The sequence below is a fragment of the Mustela nigripes genome, chromosome 10 (genome assembly GCF_022355385.1).
Source record: "Mustela nigripes isolate SB6536 chromosome 10, MUSNIG.SB6536, whole genome shotgun sequence".
NCBI classification, from domain to species: Eukaryota; Metazoa; Chordata; class Mammalia; order Carnivora; family Mustelidae; genus Mustela; species Mustela nigripes.
In genome coordinates, this window is record NC_081566.1 from 33792877 (window position 1) to 33811967 (window position 19091).

General features: G+C 49.7%; 1 protein-coding gene and 1 long non-coding RNA gene across 4 annotated transcripts in view; one reads left to right on the top strand and one right to left on the bottom strand.

Moving 5' to 3' along the window:
- LOC132026128 (uncharacterized) overlaps positions 1-15711 on the bottom strand; it is a 30056-nt gene extending 14345 nt beyond the window's left edge. For all 3 annotated transcript variants that reach the window (XR_009406786.1, XR_009406784.1, XR_009406785.1), the window contains exon 1: positions 15470-15711. This is a non-coding gene — a long non-coding RNA (uncharacterized LOC132026128). The remainder of the gene's footprint in view (positions 1-15469) is intronic.
- Positions 15712-15832: 121 nt separating this feature from the next.
- PLXNA2 (plexin A2) overlaps positions 15833-19091 on the top strand; it is a 207723-nt gene continuing 204464 nt past the window's right edge. The window contains exon 1 of the mRNA XM_059412985.1: positions 15833-16540. The gene's annotated coding sequence lies outside the window, so the exon portion shown is untranslated. The remainder of the gene's footprint in view (positions 16541-19091) is intronic.

Sequence of the window (19091 nt, forward strand, 5' to 3'; positions counted from 1 at the left end):
CTGTATAATGTTTCTGACAGTTTGGATTTTGCTGATTGCATATCATTTAACATGTTCCTGTGTCCCTCTGTATTTCCTGTAAATTGATAGTTAGATCTGCAGGCTTGATTGATTCAGGTTCAATAATTTGACAAAATTACTTCACAGGCCGTGCTATGTATTTCTATGAGAAGGTTCACAATGTCTGGCTGGTCCTTTTGTTGTGATGTTAGCAATATCAATGATCATTCATTATCTACATTTATTTACTCATTGTCAGGTTGCCAAATAAAATACAGGATGTCCAGCTACATTTGAATTTCAGATAAACAACAAACAATTGTTTAGTATAAGTATATCCCAAATATATATATATATATATATATATATATATATATACACACACACAAACACACTAAGCAATTATTTGTTGTTCAAATGAAATTTATATTTAACTGGGAGTCCTGCATGTTCATTCACTAAATCTGGCAATCCTATTTAGGGGCTGTAAAATGGTGACATTCTAATTCCGTGTGTCCTTCTTTGTTGGTTGCAATGCTTTTATACAGAGAAACTTCCCCTCGTCTAGTTGATAGACCTGAAATACCGACCATAGATGAGAAACAGGATAAATGCTTGAGTTTTTTTTCTTTTACTTATCAACGTAAAAATGATGAGATAGTTCCTCCAATGACCGAGAGACCTATCATTATGAACTCATGAATATGAATGTGGTTGTTGTGAATTTCAACCCTTTGCAGTTATTATCCATCCTGGTATGTCTAAGCTGTCCCATCTCTGGTCGGTGAGAATCTAATCTAGTAGGATCCTGAGTCCTTCCGAAATGGGGACACCAGTGATGTTTCATATGTAGCTTGATTTCTGATATGACAAGATTTGGGGGACTCATCTTGTATATTTCCTGCACTGGCTTGGCATCAGCCATTTCTCTAAGAAATCTTGTTTCCTTTTAAGAGAAAATGGTATTTAGAAAACATAATCTAGGAACGAGGGTTGTTCCGTGCTACCGAATTTGTTCATTTCTTTTTAAGTCTCTTCCATACAGAGAGCCACTAAACGTGTACTTTTTAAAAGATAATATATACTGGGATGTTATAATAATATTTCCAAGACAGATGCAGAACCACAGGTATTTCCTCTCCTCAACAATCTCACATCAGTATGTCATTTCTCCTATAATAAAAGTCCCTGATCTCAATAATATGCATATAATTGCTTATATGCCAACACATACACATAAAACAATGGTACAGTCTCACAAAACCTACAGCCTCAGAACAACAATAGAACACCACCACCACCAACACAGCTGCAAAAAATAGCTCCAGGTTTTGTTTCATTTTGTAGTTCTTTCTGTACTTAGGGCATGTCCCACTAGGGATATAAAAAATACACCCTTGTTTTAAGTTACTTGAAATACTTTCCTGGTGTGGTTATGCTCCAACTGGATATACATTTAAGTTCTTTTTTTTTTTCCCCCTCCTTTCATTTTACTTTCTAAATTTTTTAGGGATTGCTTTTTTTTGTATTTTGTTTTAAGATTATGTAAAAATAATTACATAATTCCAAAGACAAATCTATAAAACATGATTTATTCAAAGAATTGTCATGCCAATCCTGGCCTCCTCTATTCTCTCCCTCTTTCTAAAGGTACACATGTTATTTTTATGATGTATCCTTCATTGGTTTCTCCTTCTGTAATTACTTTAATCTAAATAGATACAAAGATATATCTGTATCCTCCTCATTTTTCAAGATTCCACTCCAATATCATTCTTCTGAGCCCACACCACCCGGAAATAGAGTACTCATCAAATCGATTACAGCCAGAAATATATCCTGCTGGCAATATACTGATGTGGTCACACAGATTGTTTACGGCCACCCTCCATCCTGACTGTTCACGTCTCAATTCTAACTGGTTGGTTCCCAAGTTTTACCTAATTAGAGTTTGTAGCATTCATGTCTGCCCCTGTCGGTAGCAAAAGTTGCTAGGATTTCCTAGAAAGCCAAGGCCAGACCAGCCCTTACGCGTTTTTCTCTTATATCCCACACAGCCAGAGCCACAATGAAAATCTGTTGAATTGAATGCATAAATCAGTGCTTATTAGCCCTGGATAAGCATCCAAATTACCCATGCCACTTTTTCAATACACTTTTAAAAGTACAGGTTGCCAAGTTCTATCCAAGACCCACTGAATCAGAATCGCCAAAAGTGATCACCAAGAATGTGGATTAAATAACAAACCATGATTCTGCTTTTAGCCAGCTTGAGAGCCGTCGACCAACGGCCACTCACGTAAATGCCCTGTTGGAGCACCTACAAGGCCCTTGGAGGGGTCACTTCTCGGCTGATCCTCCCCTCTGCTGTTGGAGATGGTGCCAAAAGGAAAACTTAGCCAGCCAAGCCATCTACCTTGAAGATTTTCTCCCGAGGAAAGTTAAAGACGGATGGAGGGTGGGTTTGGGCCTCTCGAAGAGAATTGGTTGTATGGAAAGGTTAATTACATTTGAAGGTCGCACAGTTTGTCAACAACTAGGATGAAACTGGCTTTGTGATCTTCAGGCCCAGAGCTCTGTCACTCTTAGCAAAACAGCTGCTTCCCTTTACCAATCCTAGGATTACCCGAGGGCAGAGATGACACAGGGCTTCTCATCCCTTCCGGGGAGCATCCATCTCCAGGCAGGACTTGAAAGCCAGAGGGGATCTTAGGGATCAAGTCCAATCCCTAAGGTGAGACAACTGTGGCCTGCATCAGAAAGGGCAGTTAAAGGCAGCGCTAGGACTAGGATCCAACTTCCCTGCCTTCCTGGCTTTTGCCATCAGGCTTTTCCTTCCCTGGCTGTCTGTACACCCCATCCATTCTCGGCTCATTCCCACTAACAGTCCAAGTTCAGAGGACGCCTTCTGGTATGAACGGAGCTGCGTAGAGTCTCGGACATCTAGTACAGCCACGCGGGTTAATGTAACGTGTCTGTGACTATGGAGAAGGCAGGAATCAGACCCTCGAACTCTTCTCTGGGCTTCAGGGACAAAAGCCATGGCCAGGCGGGTGTCTAACGAGTGACAATCAGTGTCAGCTGAGAGGAAGAAGCCAGCGGGCTGAGAAAATCCCCTCCTCCTACAATAAGTTTAGATGAGCTCTCCCGTTTGATTTTCCTTGCTCATCCTAGCAGTGAAGAGAGGCCGTGGGTAGGTGGGTTGGTCGGGGGCAGGGGATCTCCCAGAAGCAACAGCACACTTGCTTCCTCCACATCTGCCTTTTCGCTTTTATCCAGGGCTCTCCAGGCCAGAGATAGTCTAATTGGTGTCCTGGTGGAAGGAGATGGTGGCTGAGCCTTAGAGAAACAAGGCTTAGGGATTTCTTCCATTGTGCCCATCTCCATAATCCTCACCATTCCCTATCCCCAGCTCGCAGTCTGAACCAAAGGCTAAAACTGGAGGGGGTCCACTTGGTACATCTGGCTATTTTGGAAAGCTCCAGGGAGGCAGTCATCATGGTAATCGAATGCATCAATTAAACCCAACAGATTCTTTTCAATCAAGGAGTGCGTGCACATGAACACACACACATGCACAAACGCACACACTCTCATGCATACATACACAGATGCAATCGCCTGTCTCAACGTACATCCAGGGCTCACTCTGGCCTCTCTGGCTTCTACAGTGAGAGGCAAAGCAACAAATGTATTCAGTCCACAAGAATGAGGTTATGGGAGATGAAGGAAACCAGAGGGGGTGGACAAGCATGCTGGTGAACTTGAATGTATGCCAGAGAAGGGGGCAGAAGGGCTTTGAAGGCAAGAGTCCTATAGGGATGCTAATCGTGAGTATTTTATTGTGATTATTCTGGGTCTCTTTCTCTCACTGGGGATGCACACAAAACTGTGACGTGGGGTAGGATCCTCCCGGCGGCTCGCCTATTGCCTTTGGAAAAGAGGTCAGTCAGTGGTAGAGAAAAGCTTTCTGCCCAAGGCTTTTGGAGAAATCATTCCTTGCACTGGATTAAGGTTCAAAAGGAAAATTTAGGCTAGAATTTAAGAATCTTTCAGGCTAAAGGTACTGTAAAACTATAACAGGTGCCAAGAGTATTAGTAATATATTCTAGGCCTCTCAAAATTTATAAGATGGTAAATGCCTTATCATTAGATGCACTCAAAGAATGACCACCTACTTGGTCAAGACTTTATTTGGAAGTAAGTTCTTTGCAGATGAAATCAAGTTAAAACAAGGTCATCCGGGACGAGGGTGGGCCCAAATCCAATGAGGGGCGTCCTTCTAAGGTGTCATTGTGCACATCCATGCGCACACTCGTATGCACGTCCGTGGGTGGAGAGAGATGGCTGTGTGAACACAGAGGCAAACATTGGCATGATATGGCTACATACTAAGGACTGCCAAGGATTGTGGACATCAGCCAGAAGCTGGACAAAGCAAAGACTTCTTCCCTAGAGCATTCCAAAGGAACAGGGCCCTGCTGACTCCTGGACTTCCCCCTTGGAGCTCCAGCACTGGGAGAGAAGAAATTGTTGTAAGTCATTCAGCTCATGGTCCCTGGTTCTGGCAACTTTAGGAAACTCACAGAGGGTCAGACCGAATCACCTAGAGGGTCTCTTTCCACTGCAACAGCTATACTCTTAACTTTGTGGGGGTGTCTTTGTTGGGAGTTAATACGGCAACATCTTTCTGGACTGATTTCCAAACGGTCCTATCATAAGAGGGAAGGAAGCACGGCTGCAAATGAGAAGGAAGGAACTGTGAGAGCCATGGGGCCCTGTAGAGAGAGCGCCAACTGGACTCTCCTTCCCTCTGGGAAGGGACCGATTTTGTCACACAATGAAGTTCTCACCCACAACCACTCCCTTCCTCCTTCTCCACCGTGAAAGTGAAAACAACTGCATACTTGGTGATGGCTCTGGGGACAGGAACCAGACCCCAACGCCCAGGGCTATCCAGTGGGATTCCGGACTCAGGATTCCTTCCCAAACAATTAAGATAATCCAATCAATGCTGCCCACAGCACACACTAATGCCATTAGAGGCAAAATCTCCCAGGGCAGTGGTGGGAGGGGGAGAAGGAGCCACGAAGCGGAGTGGGCTCAGTCTCAAGGTCAGTGTGTTCTTGACTGAGTTACCTGAGCCGGATGGCTCTGAGGCAACATCAATGCCTTTCTCCAGGGAACCCACGGCCAAAAGTAAAGATGGCATATGCTAAAAGGAAATAGAATCATCCAAAGACTTGAAGGACAGCCCCCGCATCTCCCTGAGCAATGCAGGGGGGGCGAAACCTTGTTTTGATCCCGGCTTCTCCATTTATCAGACGCATCCCCTTGGGCAAAGCACTTAATCTCCTAAACCTCAGTGTTTCGTTGGAAAACAGCAACGGTTTTACCCAAGTTCCTGACTTTCTTTGCAAGACCAAAGAGCATCAGGACAGACACAATGCTTCTTGCTTCGCAGAGGAAGAAAATGAGGCTAGTCCCCCAACCCTCCCCATCCTCCCCCCCCACACCTGAAGGCCACCACCAGTGAATGACAGACGCAGGCAGCACAGAGCAAGGGCCTTGTAAATAACATGTTTTCTTCCACCAGACCCTGCAGTTTACACAACTGTCCGTTGACTCTCATCACAATACTTTGATGTCCAACTTCTTTTCCTGTTTTATGGCCGGGGGAGACGGAAGTCAGCAAGAAGTTGAGTCATTCTGCTGAGACCAAGAGGTATCAGTACGGGAGCCAGGAATCAAACCCACTCTGAAATCTCTGCTCTTAGCAACGACAACTGAGCTTGCCAATCTTTTTAGGTTACCTGCTTATCGTGTACATGAAAACTTGGTATATTATATTATTACATTAATGTTAACTGTTAAATGTTATCGCAGTAAGGGAAGTGGGTGTTAGTTTGAGTCTGAAACTCATCCAAAGCACAGAGGTGATTCTCGGGTCCCGGGATGAGGCGAATATAAAAATTGCAAAACAGTTTGGCATATTCTTCTGTTGAGGATCTTTTCTGAGCTCATTAGTCAAGGGGGAAGAGAGGATCAGTCAAGGGGGAATAGGGCTCTCGAGGTGCTGATGGCTGTCCTCGCCAGTGTAACAGGGAAACCCAAGGCATCTCTAATGCCTCAAAGGAGGAGAACTTTGACCTCCTGACATTTCCTGTGTCATCTCGCTCCGTGCATGGAAGACACCCAGATCCGTGGAGCAGAACTGGATGGCTCCTGCGGTCAGCCTTGGATCATGGGTGTTCGTAAGTGTGGGTCCACAGGAAACTCCAGCATCAGAACCAAGACCTTCCATTGACTCTGGCAGACTGAAGAGAGGTTGGAGGGAAGTGGTTAACAGATGATAAAGAACTTTCACTTCCAGTGGAAGATACAAGAGAAACGTAAGGTATGGTCCTTGCCCATAAGCAATTTGCAATCTAATGAGAGGAGGCAAGTGCTGGAGTGAAGCCTACCGATGGGTAACAGAAGAGGTCGGAGTGGATTGTAGCACCAACACAGCACAGCAGAGCAGAAGGGACCCAGGACTTGGAATTAGAACATCTGAGTTCCACTCTCTTCTCTGCGATTCCCAGACATGTGATCTACATACTACTTAACTTCTCTAAGAGAAGGTGATCTCTAACATCTCTGAAGTGGTTTTAAAAAAAAAAAAAAAAAACAAGGCAGATACCATAAGGGCAGGAATTCAGCAAGCATTTGTTAAGTGGCCTTTCTCTACCAAGCTTACAGTGGGTAGGGACAATTACGGACTCTTATACACTGAGCATAAAGTGCCCTTGGCCAAGATAGCAGAAAAGAGATGGGTCTGGAGAAGATCCTGGAGATTGCTGAGCCATTGGACGGCTGGCGGATGGACGGGAAGGGGGATGATGACACATTCCAGAAGGCAGGAATCCCATGGGCAGAAGTTCAGGGAATAAAATGAGCTGAGCGATTGCAAGGGACTGATGGGGAGCCAGAATGCCTGGGGCGGGTGGGTAGGGGTTGTTAGAAATAGACTGTGCACAAAGGGTAGGGCAGGATTCTGAAAAACCTTGAAAGATGGCCTCTAAATCCTCTGATATTATAGTTACGGGTGTTATTTTTATTCAAGGGAAGAAAAAAGAAAAGAAATGCACGCTGCTCACCCAAACATCAGGACATTCTGTTCCTCTGTGATTGTGCTTCGTGAAAATGCTCTCCAGCAAAAAAGAAAAAGAATGATTAAGGGAAAAATATAACTAGAACCACATTCATTTCAACTCCACTGAAAGCACAGCAGGAGGAAGTCGCTGTGTTTGCCAAACTCCAGAAAGAGACACAATTGATGGGGGGGGGGGGGGGGAGGAGAGGGAGGAGCAAACAGGAGATGGGAGATGAGGGAGGCACTGCTGTTTTATTCTCCCAAGAAGATGTTGTAAATAATGGCAAGGTATGGTGCACGAAAGGGGAAATTACTATGACAGGGCCCTTTTAGGGAGCAAAATGGAACTAAATACACGTTCTGTTGTTCCTGATCTTTCATTCAACCCCCCCCCCCGCCCCATTTACATGGGGGCTCCCTGGAGCTGATGTTTCCCCTTTGCTGTCACAAGTAGTCATTGACTGGAGCCCATCATTTCAAAATCACGGCCTGCAATTCTTCCATTGTCGTGATTAATACAGGCTAATAATTATTAGCCACACTGAAAACTGCACAGGAAAGAGGTGCGGCTGCCAGGCTGCCCAGCTCTATGGAAGCCAGGAAAGTTCCCCGTCGTTCCACCAGAGGGGGGTGATGTCCCCGAGAGACCAAGGAAGGCTTTCTACTCTCACCTTCTCCAAGAGGCCAGGACCTGGGGCTGCCTCACCCCGAGGGCAGTAGCCTGGGATGAGATTCACCCTATCGCCGTCAGGGACCTTGCAGAACATCGCAAAATGGGAATTGCACAAGAAAAACAAGAGGCTGGGGCTCCAGGCCGGTGGGGGAAGGAGAGAGGAGGTGAGTGAATATACGATACCCAACCATCCGAGGCTCTCAAGCCTTTGAAACATCAGGAAATATCGTTGGCTGAATGGATCGAAGGGGCTGGAGTCACCCGTGACTCAGGAAGATTCATAACGCCAGAGCCCTGAACAGAAGAGTTTATCAAAGGCCGGCAGAGAGAGTAATCATCGCACTCGAAACAACTCAAAGGCAAAACCCTATTTCTCAGTTCTGTCCCTATATTGCACTCTCGCTGACTTTTTAGGCACTGGGATGTCTTCGCCACTACAAGGAGGCTTTCCCGTATCCTCTGCCCTTCCTTCCTCCTTCGAGGCCAGCAGGGGAGTGGCGGTAGGGAGGCAGGGCTAGGAGAGGGGAGCATGGAGCCTCATTCTTGCTTCTCACAGATGCGGGGACCGGGGCCAGTGAGGGACGGGACTCATGCAAGGCCAGAGAAGCTCAGAACCGGCCTGGCTCAGAACCCAGGTCTCATAACTCCCAAGAGAGTAGGCTCCACTCTCTGCCTTTTGGTGGAAATCACAGCCTTTTCATTCGCACTGTGATTCTAAATAAACACAAGCCATTCCAGAAAACAAAAACAAGCAAAAATGGTGCTCTGACCCCAGAGGGGAAAAGGAGGAAAGTGAGAAGAGAAAGATGGACGCAGAGAACGGTTCTTGTCCCCTCCTTCCCGCGTCATCCTCCACCTGGGACACCCGGCAAGAGACAATTTCACAAACTGACACTGAGGGAGAAGCATGGATCTTTCCTTCTAGGAATTCAAAACTCAGAAGACAAAAAGCAAGGCTAAAGAGTTTTATTCCGGTACCTATTAACCAGTTGGTGATGCCGGTGATAATGCAGTGGTTGGTTTCCTGCTGGCCAAGGGCTTGTGCCATTTCTGGATTATTTCTTTTCAGACCTTTTCAGGTCCTGCTGCTCTGAATTTACAGCATGGAAGCAGGCACTGGGGTCTGCACCTGGACGGCTGGGTATCTGATTTACTGAAGCAATGTTTTTCTTTGTTTTTGCATGGGGCAATGGACTTGACCCTCTGCCAGACCTGGGTGAGGTCCCACCTACCCCCACTCCTGCAGGGCCCTGGACCAGCCCCCACAGGTCTGGCTCGAGACCTTCCAAACTGCCCTCAGCGGCTGCTCTTCTCTACCTTTTGGCAAACCAGAGACAGGACCCTGGGGCTAGGTCTAGCTTTTCAATACCAGCTCCAGTCCCTGGGAGGGCCTGGGCTCTGTGTTAGGTACTCCACCTGTCAGTCAGGAAAGAGAAGTCGGAGGATGGGGGCAGACAGAAGGGGAGTGTAATGTTCTGTCCCAGAAGAGCTTGCAGTTCGAGGCAAGAAGAAATTCTTCTGCTATCGCTCTTGTCTTTCTTTCTCCCCTAATTAGGAGGAGATGTAAGTTCAATTCTGTTGGGGTTTGTAGGGCACAAATGCAATCAAGGCAAAGGCAGACACCAGTGTTTTGCTCACCCTGCTCCCTGTGGGTTCCCACAAAGACGGACTGGCGGGCTCTCTGGAAGGAGTGGGGGTCACACGCGTTGCACCCAATTATCCCATTATTTTGAGAGGCGGGCATGGCCACCTATGTGGCGCTGGTGCAGGGCAGAGGCGACAGGAGCTAGTAGAGAGGTGCCCATGCTGGCAACTTCTTTCCTCCGGGCCAGCTCTTATTGTTAAACACACGTCTTGCAAAATGGGGAAGAATTGAGCTCATTAGTATGATTGTTTGTAATAATCACGATAACAACTACAACATGCTCTCCTTTGTAAGAGAAGATGACACTCGTGACCGTAAGTAGGGCTGAAGCTTTCCCTGACTCCGGATGAACCTGCAGGGGCTCCCGGGGGGCAGTGGAGAGCTAAGAGGGATGAAACCCAGCGCCTCCCATTTCCTGGCATCTGAAGTACAGATTCCCACAGTCTCATCACTTTTGCCTCCTCAGAAGACAGCAAGACTGGAGAAAAGGGATGTCAGATCAACCTTGGCTCCACTTCTGACCACATCACATGCTACCTGGGTGGCCTAGGGACCAATGACTTGACTCTCTGGCCATTAGTTTCTGCATCTGTAAAATGGGGTGATGGTACTCACCCCGCAAGCTGAGATTGGCGAGGCTTATGTATCATATGGGTCTTCTGCTGACCGCTGTGGCTGAGATGGGGTCATTCTCTGCAGATAATTTTAAGCAACTGAAGGTATCATTTTGCCTCAAGAAAGAAACTTGGACAAAATGATCGCTTCCTATTGGTTCTGAAAGTTTCTGATCCCAAAGGAAGGAACTGTGCTGCCTCCGTCCAGTCTTAACCCCACAGCCCTGAGTGTGCCTGCCATCAGACGGAATCCTCACGAAGCCTGGAAGCCCAGTTCCAGCTGAATCTTAGAGAGCAAGTATCCCCCGAATCAACCTGGGCCATCGGAGCCAGGGAGCTCAATGTGGGGCTTCCTGGCAAGTGAGGGCTACTGAGCGGGGAAGGACCTCGAAAGTGCATCTTCATGATATACCTCAGGCAGGGAGGGTCCATGCCATTCTCAGTCCTCGACAATTAGGGGAGGGTTCACTGAGGCACCTTGGACACTCTGCCTGCTTGGCAGATGTGGGAGGACGTGCGCTGCCTGCTCCAACGTGCATGTGCTTTATGATTCCGTAGGGGAAGGTAAGAGGCAGGATCTCTCTTGCTCTGTAGCACTTTCCAGTGGAGGCATGGTAGGGAAAGAGACCCGGAGTAATAGGGAGACGAAGAAGCCACCTCATAAGCAGAAGTGTATTTCTTTCTCTTTCTGTAAGATTTATTTATTTATTTGAGAATGAGAGAGCACAGACGGGGCAGGGGGAGAGGGAGGATCCCAAGCCGACTCCACACTGAGCACACAACTGACACGGGGCTCGATCTCACAACCTTGAGACCATAACCTGAGCCAACACCAGGAGCTGGGTGCTTGACTGGCTGAGCCACCGAGGCGCCCCAATAAGCAGAAGGATATTTCTAAGCCCAGCTACTTTTCCCTGGAAAACCGAACAAGAGAATGAACTGTAGATAACCGCAGCAGAGAAGTAAGTTTGGCTCTGGAAGGAGCTTCTAGATTTTAAGGCAACCTCCCCATATGCTTGCATAATTCTCTCCGAGTCACAGCCAATATCTTATTTGATTCTTGTGAAGCAGAATATACAAGGCAAGGGATAGCATTTCCACTTCAGAGATGGGGAAACTGAGTCACAGAGCAGCTTAGCCTGAGATTACAGGACCAAATAAATAGTGCCTCTTTTTTTTTTAATCTCTTAGAAAAAAATAAGGAAGGAGGGCCCTTTCACAGACTCACAATGTAGGCACAGGGCAGCAGCCAAAATTGCGAGCAGAGGACTTCACGCAGCCCTCACCTTCCACACCTGCAGCCCAGCAGTCCAGACTCCCCACCTAAAACCCCTTACCTTGCACGTTCTGATTCCTGTGGATTGTTCCAGGGTATTGTTCAGGTAGGTTTAGGCTGCAGTTGGTTGGGCCTCACAGAGAATAACGTCCTCCCAGAGGAGCATACTAGATGGATGGGGGAGGGGAAGAGGCTTCTGGAAAGAGGGCGAGGTATACGGGACTGGAGGTAAGCTCCGCTTGTGGGAGGTTTAGCTAGAAAGGAGTGAAATCCTGCCTTGTTTGATCTGGAGCCTTAAAAGGCTCGCTACTGTTTAAAGTACACAGGAAAGCGGGATTTGTGAAAGGATAAGAGGGGACGCAAGAGGGGGGTGACATCTTTATAAATGGTCCTGAGAATCCCGGAGCAGGGGCCCCGTGGCTGTGTCCTGGGCCCGTGTCCCCACGGCTTGGTGTGAGGTTCACCAGTCTGGCATCCCAGCAGCCTCTCCTCCAGGCACGGGACTTGGCCCACGTACTCCCGTATGGCCTGTCAGACCCATCCCTCTGTTCCTAACAATGCGGGGGTAGAGGAACCTGGGACCAGGGTCCACTGGGTGAAGGTGAAGTACAGGATGGGAGACAGAGGGGCCCACCCACGAGAGGAACGTGTCCCTGCCTTGAAGGCTCGGGGTGAGGGCGACTGGAAGATGACACGCATTTGGAGTAGAGATCGCTCGAGTTGGCGGCAGCTTTGGGAGCTAAATGCAAGCCTGGTTATAGGCCATGCACTCCCCCAAATGTCCCCTGTTGACACTGGCAAGCAGGAGGCCCTGACCTCTGTCCCCAGCAGTCAGGTCACGCTGCCTCCCAGGCCCAGCCCCCATCCCACTCCAGGCACCTTAAATATATGCACACACACACACTCACAGGCAGCTTTCCCATGCAAAATGCGGATGGCTTGCCACCTACCCCCCGCCCCCCACCACCTCTGAAAGGGAGCAGACTTCATGCTGAAAGCCTGCCAAAGTATGGCCGGCTTCCAGCACCAAAAATACCTCCCGGGATCTGAGGGGCTACTGCGCTGGCATCTATTTGCGGGGTTGGAGCTGCTGCAGTGGCAGAGAAAGGACTCCCTCTGGGGATCGGCTGGTTGCCCTTTTGGGCCTTTTAGGCGTCTCCCCAAAGTCTGAGGCTTGCTTTCTGGAGCCTGAGAAGCCCTGCTCAACCGCACTTGCCCTCTGCAGGAGAAATACTTACTCATTTCTCCCAGAAAAAACCCAGCCCCGTTTCTAGAATGCTATTGCCTCATCCTCTTCCACTTGTCTGATCTTTATCCCCAAGTCACCCGTCCGATGACGAGCAAAGAACAGGCAGTGGCAGGTGGGGGGTGTGGTGTGGGATAACAGGGAGCAGGAGCTACAGATGACTTTGCAGGGGTGAGGCTTCAGGAGCACCGCCACTGGCCAAGGTGGGCAGGTTGGGGTGAAGGAGAACCCTGCTGAACTTATTAGGATTTTCCAAAGATGGGAAATTGGCACAAGACAAAGAGATGCCCGTCCATCCAGCCATCCAGCCATCCAGCCGCCTATTCATTCATTTGCTAAGTATTTATTAAATACCCACTACTTGCCCAGAACTGTGCTGGGCTGGGACCGTCTGTCCTTGTGGAAATAAGGATGTATTTCAAGGCATTGGCAGAGTCTCCGTGAGTCCCCAGGGGTGATGGGTTTGACATCAGCTGGACGGGATGAGGAAGAAGACATCAAAGGCCAGAGAAACACCAGGAAACTTGAGTTCCACGAAGACATAGACAGGTCCAAGGGTATGGAGCCTATTAACACGATTATTAGCATGATTTCTTTAAAAAGTAGGTGAAAAGATAATGAGGTATACAATTCCATTAAGAAAGAAATTTCACAAACGTATTGTCAATAAATAATATTTGTGGAGTGAATGAATGAATGAATGAATACCTAGTGATTGAAGGGAAGCACTTAGCAGAGCACGTTGAAAGACCCAAAGCTTGTGTATATTGTCATTATTTCACAGGATGTTACATTTAGATACAAACCATGAACTTGAGTTGTTCTTTTTTTTTTTATTCCCAAAATATATCGTTATAATTATGTACTTAACTAATAAGATCCATATTTATTCTAGCCTATTGGGACTAAAAATATGAACAGATCTTTCCATGTTAATGATGCTATTAATTCTTCCAATGGTTTTACATAGATCTATTTTAACTCCATCAACTATGGGAAGATTGGAGGTAGAAATTCCCATCTCATAGATGGACATACTGAGGTCCAGAAATGTTAAGCGTGCTTCAACCAGGGTATGGCTCAGTGGACTGAATTAGTGTTCTCCTGGTGGTTATGCTGACGCCCCAAACCTCACAAGACTCAGATCTTAGACCGTGCTCAGTGACAATGTGGAAAATTGGCGATATTGTGTTATGCTGCCTACAACGTATTCTTCCACGTGTCTTCTCTCTCCCTTGCTCTCTCTTTCCCTCCTTTCATTTGGAAAGCATGAGGAGGAGAGGGATGAAGGACCGGATGGGTGGAGGAGTCTGTTTCATTGTATCCTGTCTTGCTCCTCATCCTAGGATTTATTTCTGGACCACAGGTGGGGGAGGTGTTATGAGACAATTATTTAAATTTTGTCTCATATTATATTATATCTCATATTATATTATAATCTTCCCAAGATGTGATTAAATTGAGACATGGGGAAGAGATGTGACCCCTTTCCAGGGTCCCACAGCATTTGATGTAGAACCAGAAAGTCCTAATATTCAGCCTCAAGCTTTATCAGTTGAATATTTTCAACCCCACCACTGGCTGTCTTGGGTGTAGTTGGCCAGACTGATGTTCCATGTATCGACCAAATGGGAGAAATGTTTTTCTAAAATCTTCTAGCACCTTCTTCAAATCATATTTTTTAATAAATTATGGTTTATATGCAGGCTACTCGGATAAGAGGGTAGACAAGACTGTCTGGATGGGGAGACAATACTTACTTATAAAGAGAAATAAATAATAATATGGGGTAACTTATGATAATTGCCCTGAGGGGTGCCAACAATAAATGCTAAAGTAGTTCAAAGGAAAAAGCAGGTATGGATCAGGGAAAACAGCTTAGATAGATTCTATGTGGCTCCACAGGACACCACCAGGAATAACCAGTGAAAGTCACAGGGAGACAAATTTCAGCTAATTACAATGATGAAAGAACTTCTGAGAAATTAGTTCATTTCTGTAGATGAAGGAAAGCCTAGATTTTCCTACACACATATTGTACACTGTGTTGAATGCACGATCGTGCAAGGCCACCAGTGAGTCTAAATTTCCAACTACCACCACCCCTTTTCTTAAGCTCCTGCTCAGAGAATTTCATGGACTCCCTCCAGGGCTCCCCGGAGTGATTTTTAAATTTTTTTTATTTTTTCCTGTTTGTACCACTGAGGACCGTGGCCACCAGAGGGCAGTAGATGGAGTTTATCCGAATACTTGAACATGTTGAGTAAACTCGCCTGTGCTTTAATCGCGAGCAGGGACTACGCAGATCCTGCGAACTCACCGGGTTCTAGCTTGCAGGCCTTTTTCGGAAAGCCGCGTCCAGGCACTGCGGACATGCTGAGACTCTATGGCACGGAATCAACGGTCCTAAAAGCAACCGAGGCATTGCCATCCGGAATCCAGAAACCTCTTACCTTAGGTTATTAAAATAAGTTATTTTACCTCCACCTCTGATTGCCCTGCCAGGCAAGCTCCCTGGGCCTGAATATGGAAAGCGCGCCCCGCCGGTCCCCCCACGCTTGCCCGGTGCCCAGGATCCCTAATAGAGCTGGAAGCTTGAGCTTCAGAGCAAAGCTCACCTTTGCATTAGAAAAATAATAATAACAACTTCAAACCTCATTTGACAGCTTGTTGGCTTTTTGAAATTCACGAGCAGAGGAAATTTGCTCCCACCAATTCTGAGGCCCCGTTCTCGACCGCATTTGCCAAAGTCCATTCCTCCTCACTCACCCCTCACTCAAATTAAAGATGAAGATGGAGGTGTGCAGGATGGGCGTGGTGACAGGTGATGCTAAGGCGGGGGTGGGGGAGGTGGGGGGAGCACATCCCCACTGCCCTTACCCACTCTGCGGGCGTCCTGAGCTCTACGCACAGGGGTCTACGCCAGCTGAGCTCACAAGGCCTCCACCAGAATCCCCAGGCCCTGGCAGATTTTCGTTGCCCCCCTCGGCCACTTAAGGTGGCCGGTGGGTCCGGGCTGAGCTGGGCTCAGGGCGGGCAGCCCGGAGGCCTCCCGATGCCAAACCTGATTCTCCTTTGTTGACAGTTCGCGGAGGAGGCAGTCCGGGCGGGCGGGGGCAGGGGCAGGGGGCTGGCGGGCGCGGCGGTGCCAGCGGCGGGCGCGGCCCCGGCCCGGCGGGCGCGGCCGGCAGGGAGGGGGTTAACGCGCGCGGCCTCTATGATAATGAGCTGCATGGTAATATAGGGAGGCCGGCGCTGAGGACTCAGCCGCCGCCGCCGCCGCCGCCGCCACCACCGCGGGAGCCGGAGCTGCCGGGCGCAGCGGCGTCCGCGCCAGACTGGAGCGGGAGGGTGGCCGAGCGCAGTTGCTGGGAATTTGTCAGCCTGAGGGCGAGCGTTCGGGAGACAGACCCCGCGAGCTGGGGAGCGGCGGGGAGCGCGGGCGCAGGAGCAAGCCGAGCCAGCCCCGAAATAGATCTAGAAAGCCAGGTTCCCGGAGGAAATGGGACTGTGACCGAACCGGGGAGCTAGAAGGGAAGGAAGCGCCGGGCTTGCTGATGTCAGAGGAGCCCGGAAAGTCGCGCTGGAAAAATCCTAAGACAGCCGGGGCTCTGCTGCTTCCCCAGGAGAGACACCGCCAGCCACCCCCACACGCCCCCTCGGCGCCTCCGGGTTCCCCCCGCGAGCCGGCGACAGCGCGCGGCGGGGCTGCTGCGGGGCGACGGGGGACTGAGGGGCGCGCGGACCGGAGACCGAGGGGCCACTTCAGGAATACAGATAAGTGGCTGGCGGCTGGACGTGGATTTTAATGAATTTGGACTCCATGTGGATTTGGTCGTCCCCGTGATTGCGAGCTGCGGGCAGCGAGAGGGGCAGCGCGCCGCCCTCGGCAGCCGGCGGCCGAGGCGGACCATCCGGGAGCGGAAAGACAGACCGACGTCGCCGAGCTGGGTAAGCGGCGCCTGGGGCCGGGCGCTCCGAGTAGCCGGCGCCCTCCGCCCTGTCCCCGAGCGCGCGCCCCTGCCGCGGCCGTTGCTACCGCGCCCGCCTGGTTGGGGTCCCGGCTCCGGGCCCGGGGGCTCGGCTGCGGCGCTCGATTCCCCGCCCGGGCTCGGCCACTTTCGCGGGCCAGAACGCGGCGTGCGCGCGGGTGCTGGCGATCTCGGAGCCGCCGCCTCCCGTCCGGGGGTTCCCGGCCCGCCGCCGGCTCCTGGCGGGGAGGGCGCTCCGCGGCGCGTCCCCGCCGCGCACCTGCTGGCACTCTGCGGCTTTGGGGAGCACGGAGGCGGCGGGGCTGTCCCGAGAGCTGGCGCCCAAAGCGGGCCTCGCCTGCAAGAGTGAGGGAGCCGGAGGCCACTGTGGCCAGCGCTGGATTCGGAGGCGTTCACTCTGGTGCCACAGTCCCTGGCGGCCGCTGCTTGTTCCTTCGGATCAGGGGACTTGGGAATGGAAGGGAAATGCATCATCCGCGCGGGGTCCCTGAGGCTCAGGGAGCGATTTCAAGGCACTGAGAAGGGATAAGTGCTCCATGACCCTCTCTGTGCTCCCTCGTGGTAGAGCACCCATTAGCACCGTTCTTTGGTTAGAGCAGCACGAGAGAGTTGGGGGCTGAAGTAGGAGGTTGCCCAGGGTCCGAAAAGCTCCTAATAAACCATTTGAAAATATTTCCCTCCATGTGTTCCTTCTTGCCCCACCCCGCAAGTGATGGAGGGATCTTAGAACATTCTAGCTCTTTTAATCCATCCCACAGGTAGTCTCTGTAAATATTAATCCTGGTCTGGATGAGCAGAGAGTCACTAGAAATTGACATTCCAGGTCCGTGACAAATTTCCACCTGTTTGGCATGACCCTTGCCCTAGGAGGAGCTGCCTGCTTAGACTCAACTCTGAGTGATTATGGGGGGGTGAGGTGGATAAAGGGCTTGGGAGTTCTAGGTCCCTTAAGAGTCTAGGAATGAGAGCCCCATGAACCCGGCAGTGGAATCTGATCTGGTCTCCCATAGGAAAGGAAGAGCCTAGGGTGACAGTTACATACTAATAGTGTCTATGAAAGGGACATAGGGACAGGACCAGTTTGAGAAAGGGGGCTGCCAGCTGTAGCTTGTGGCAGTGGTTTAGGGCTCTAGCATCTCAGAGGAACCCACAAAAATGTGGGGATCCATTCATTCTCTTCCTGTTATTTACAAGGACGGTGGACAAGGTTTGTGAGCCTCGGACTAAGATGGGTATCTGGGCCAGGCTGGATGTTTTAAGAGTAGGAGTCAAGTTCAGCCGTGCCCTCCTCAACACAGAAGCGGGCTCCTGTCTTGTTGGGCTTCTTTCCCAGACCTTGAAACTTCATTCTTCCCTCTGGGTAGGCTCTGAGTTCTGGGGCCTTCAACAGAGTGACAGAGCTCTGGAAGAGATAGCTCTGGCTGGAGGAATTCAACTGTTCCTAAATGAAATGCACAACTTTTGTGCAGTCACCCCAGAAAGCTCCTGGCGTTGCTAGCTGCCCTCTCCCTTCTGACCTCCCAGCAAGAGAGGAGAATTCATTAACTTCCCCTCTCCTCACACAGCACCATTTGAACTAATTACCTGTGATCTCTCCTCCTTGGCCTAGGGGGTGGGAATGGGGGTGGGGGGCATGTGGACTGAGAGGAGAGGGTAGGGAACCAAGAAAACTGAGACAAATCTGTCAAGATACCCTAGTGAGGTGGTTTTTTCTTTTCCTTTTCCACCTGGCATTTCCCCCTTTCTCGCCGACCCTTCCTCATCCCAGAACTTGCCTCCTGCGTCACCTGGAAGAGCCTTTCACTCTCAGGGACCCGCTGATAAAGGGAGGGCAATGCAGGCTGCCCTCTCTTGCTCCCTCACTGTCCTCAGCAAATTGCATTAAAACGGGGCAAATTGGCTTGCAAAGCAGTTAAATGGAAATGACATTTGGAACAATGTGCAGTGGGGATACGGGGGGTAAAGTAAAAGTACCAGAAGGTCTCCTCTGTCCAGGGGTCATGAGTCTGGCAGGAGAATCCCCTCCTGGCCCTTCTCTTTAGCAGGACAGGAGGATCGGGATGCCCCACAGTCTGGAGCAGGGCAGAGGGGCTGGTTGTCCTTCCAACCCAAGTCCACATGAGCAAAAGATGTCCATACCCCCCCCCCCCCCAAAGAAACCATACCCTTACAAGGTTGGTGACTCACCTTTCAGAGCTGGCCTGAGTACCTATCCCTGTCCCCAAAGAGCTGGGGAGCATCCTCCCTCCCCCCACATGCTTGCCCATCAGAAGCTGCAGGTGTAGTAATTGTATGATGAGTTCCCCATCAGGTACACTGGAGTTTATCCTTCAAAGGTGGTGGAAAAGAAAACCCTCAAAGAACAGCTCCTTCTCCACTAGGCCCCTTTCCCATTTGTGAATACTTCTGATGATTCCGTTAATCTCTATTTCCCGGGCGTGATACCAGAAGGCGCCGGAGCAGGAGGGGATCCAGGGCCACAGTTAAATATACAAGGCGCCAGCTGGCAG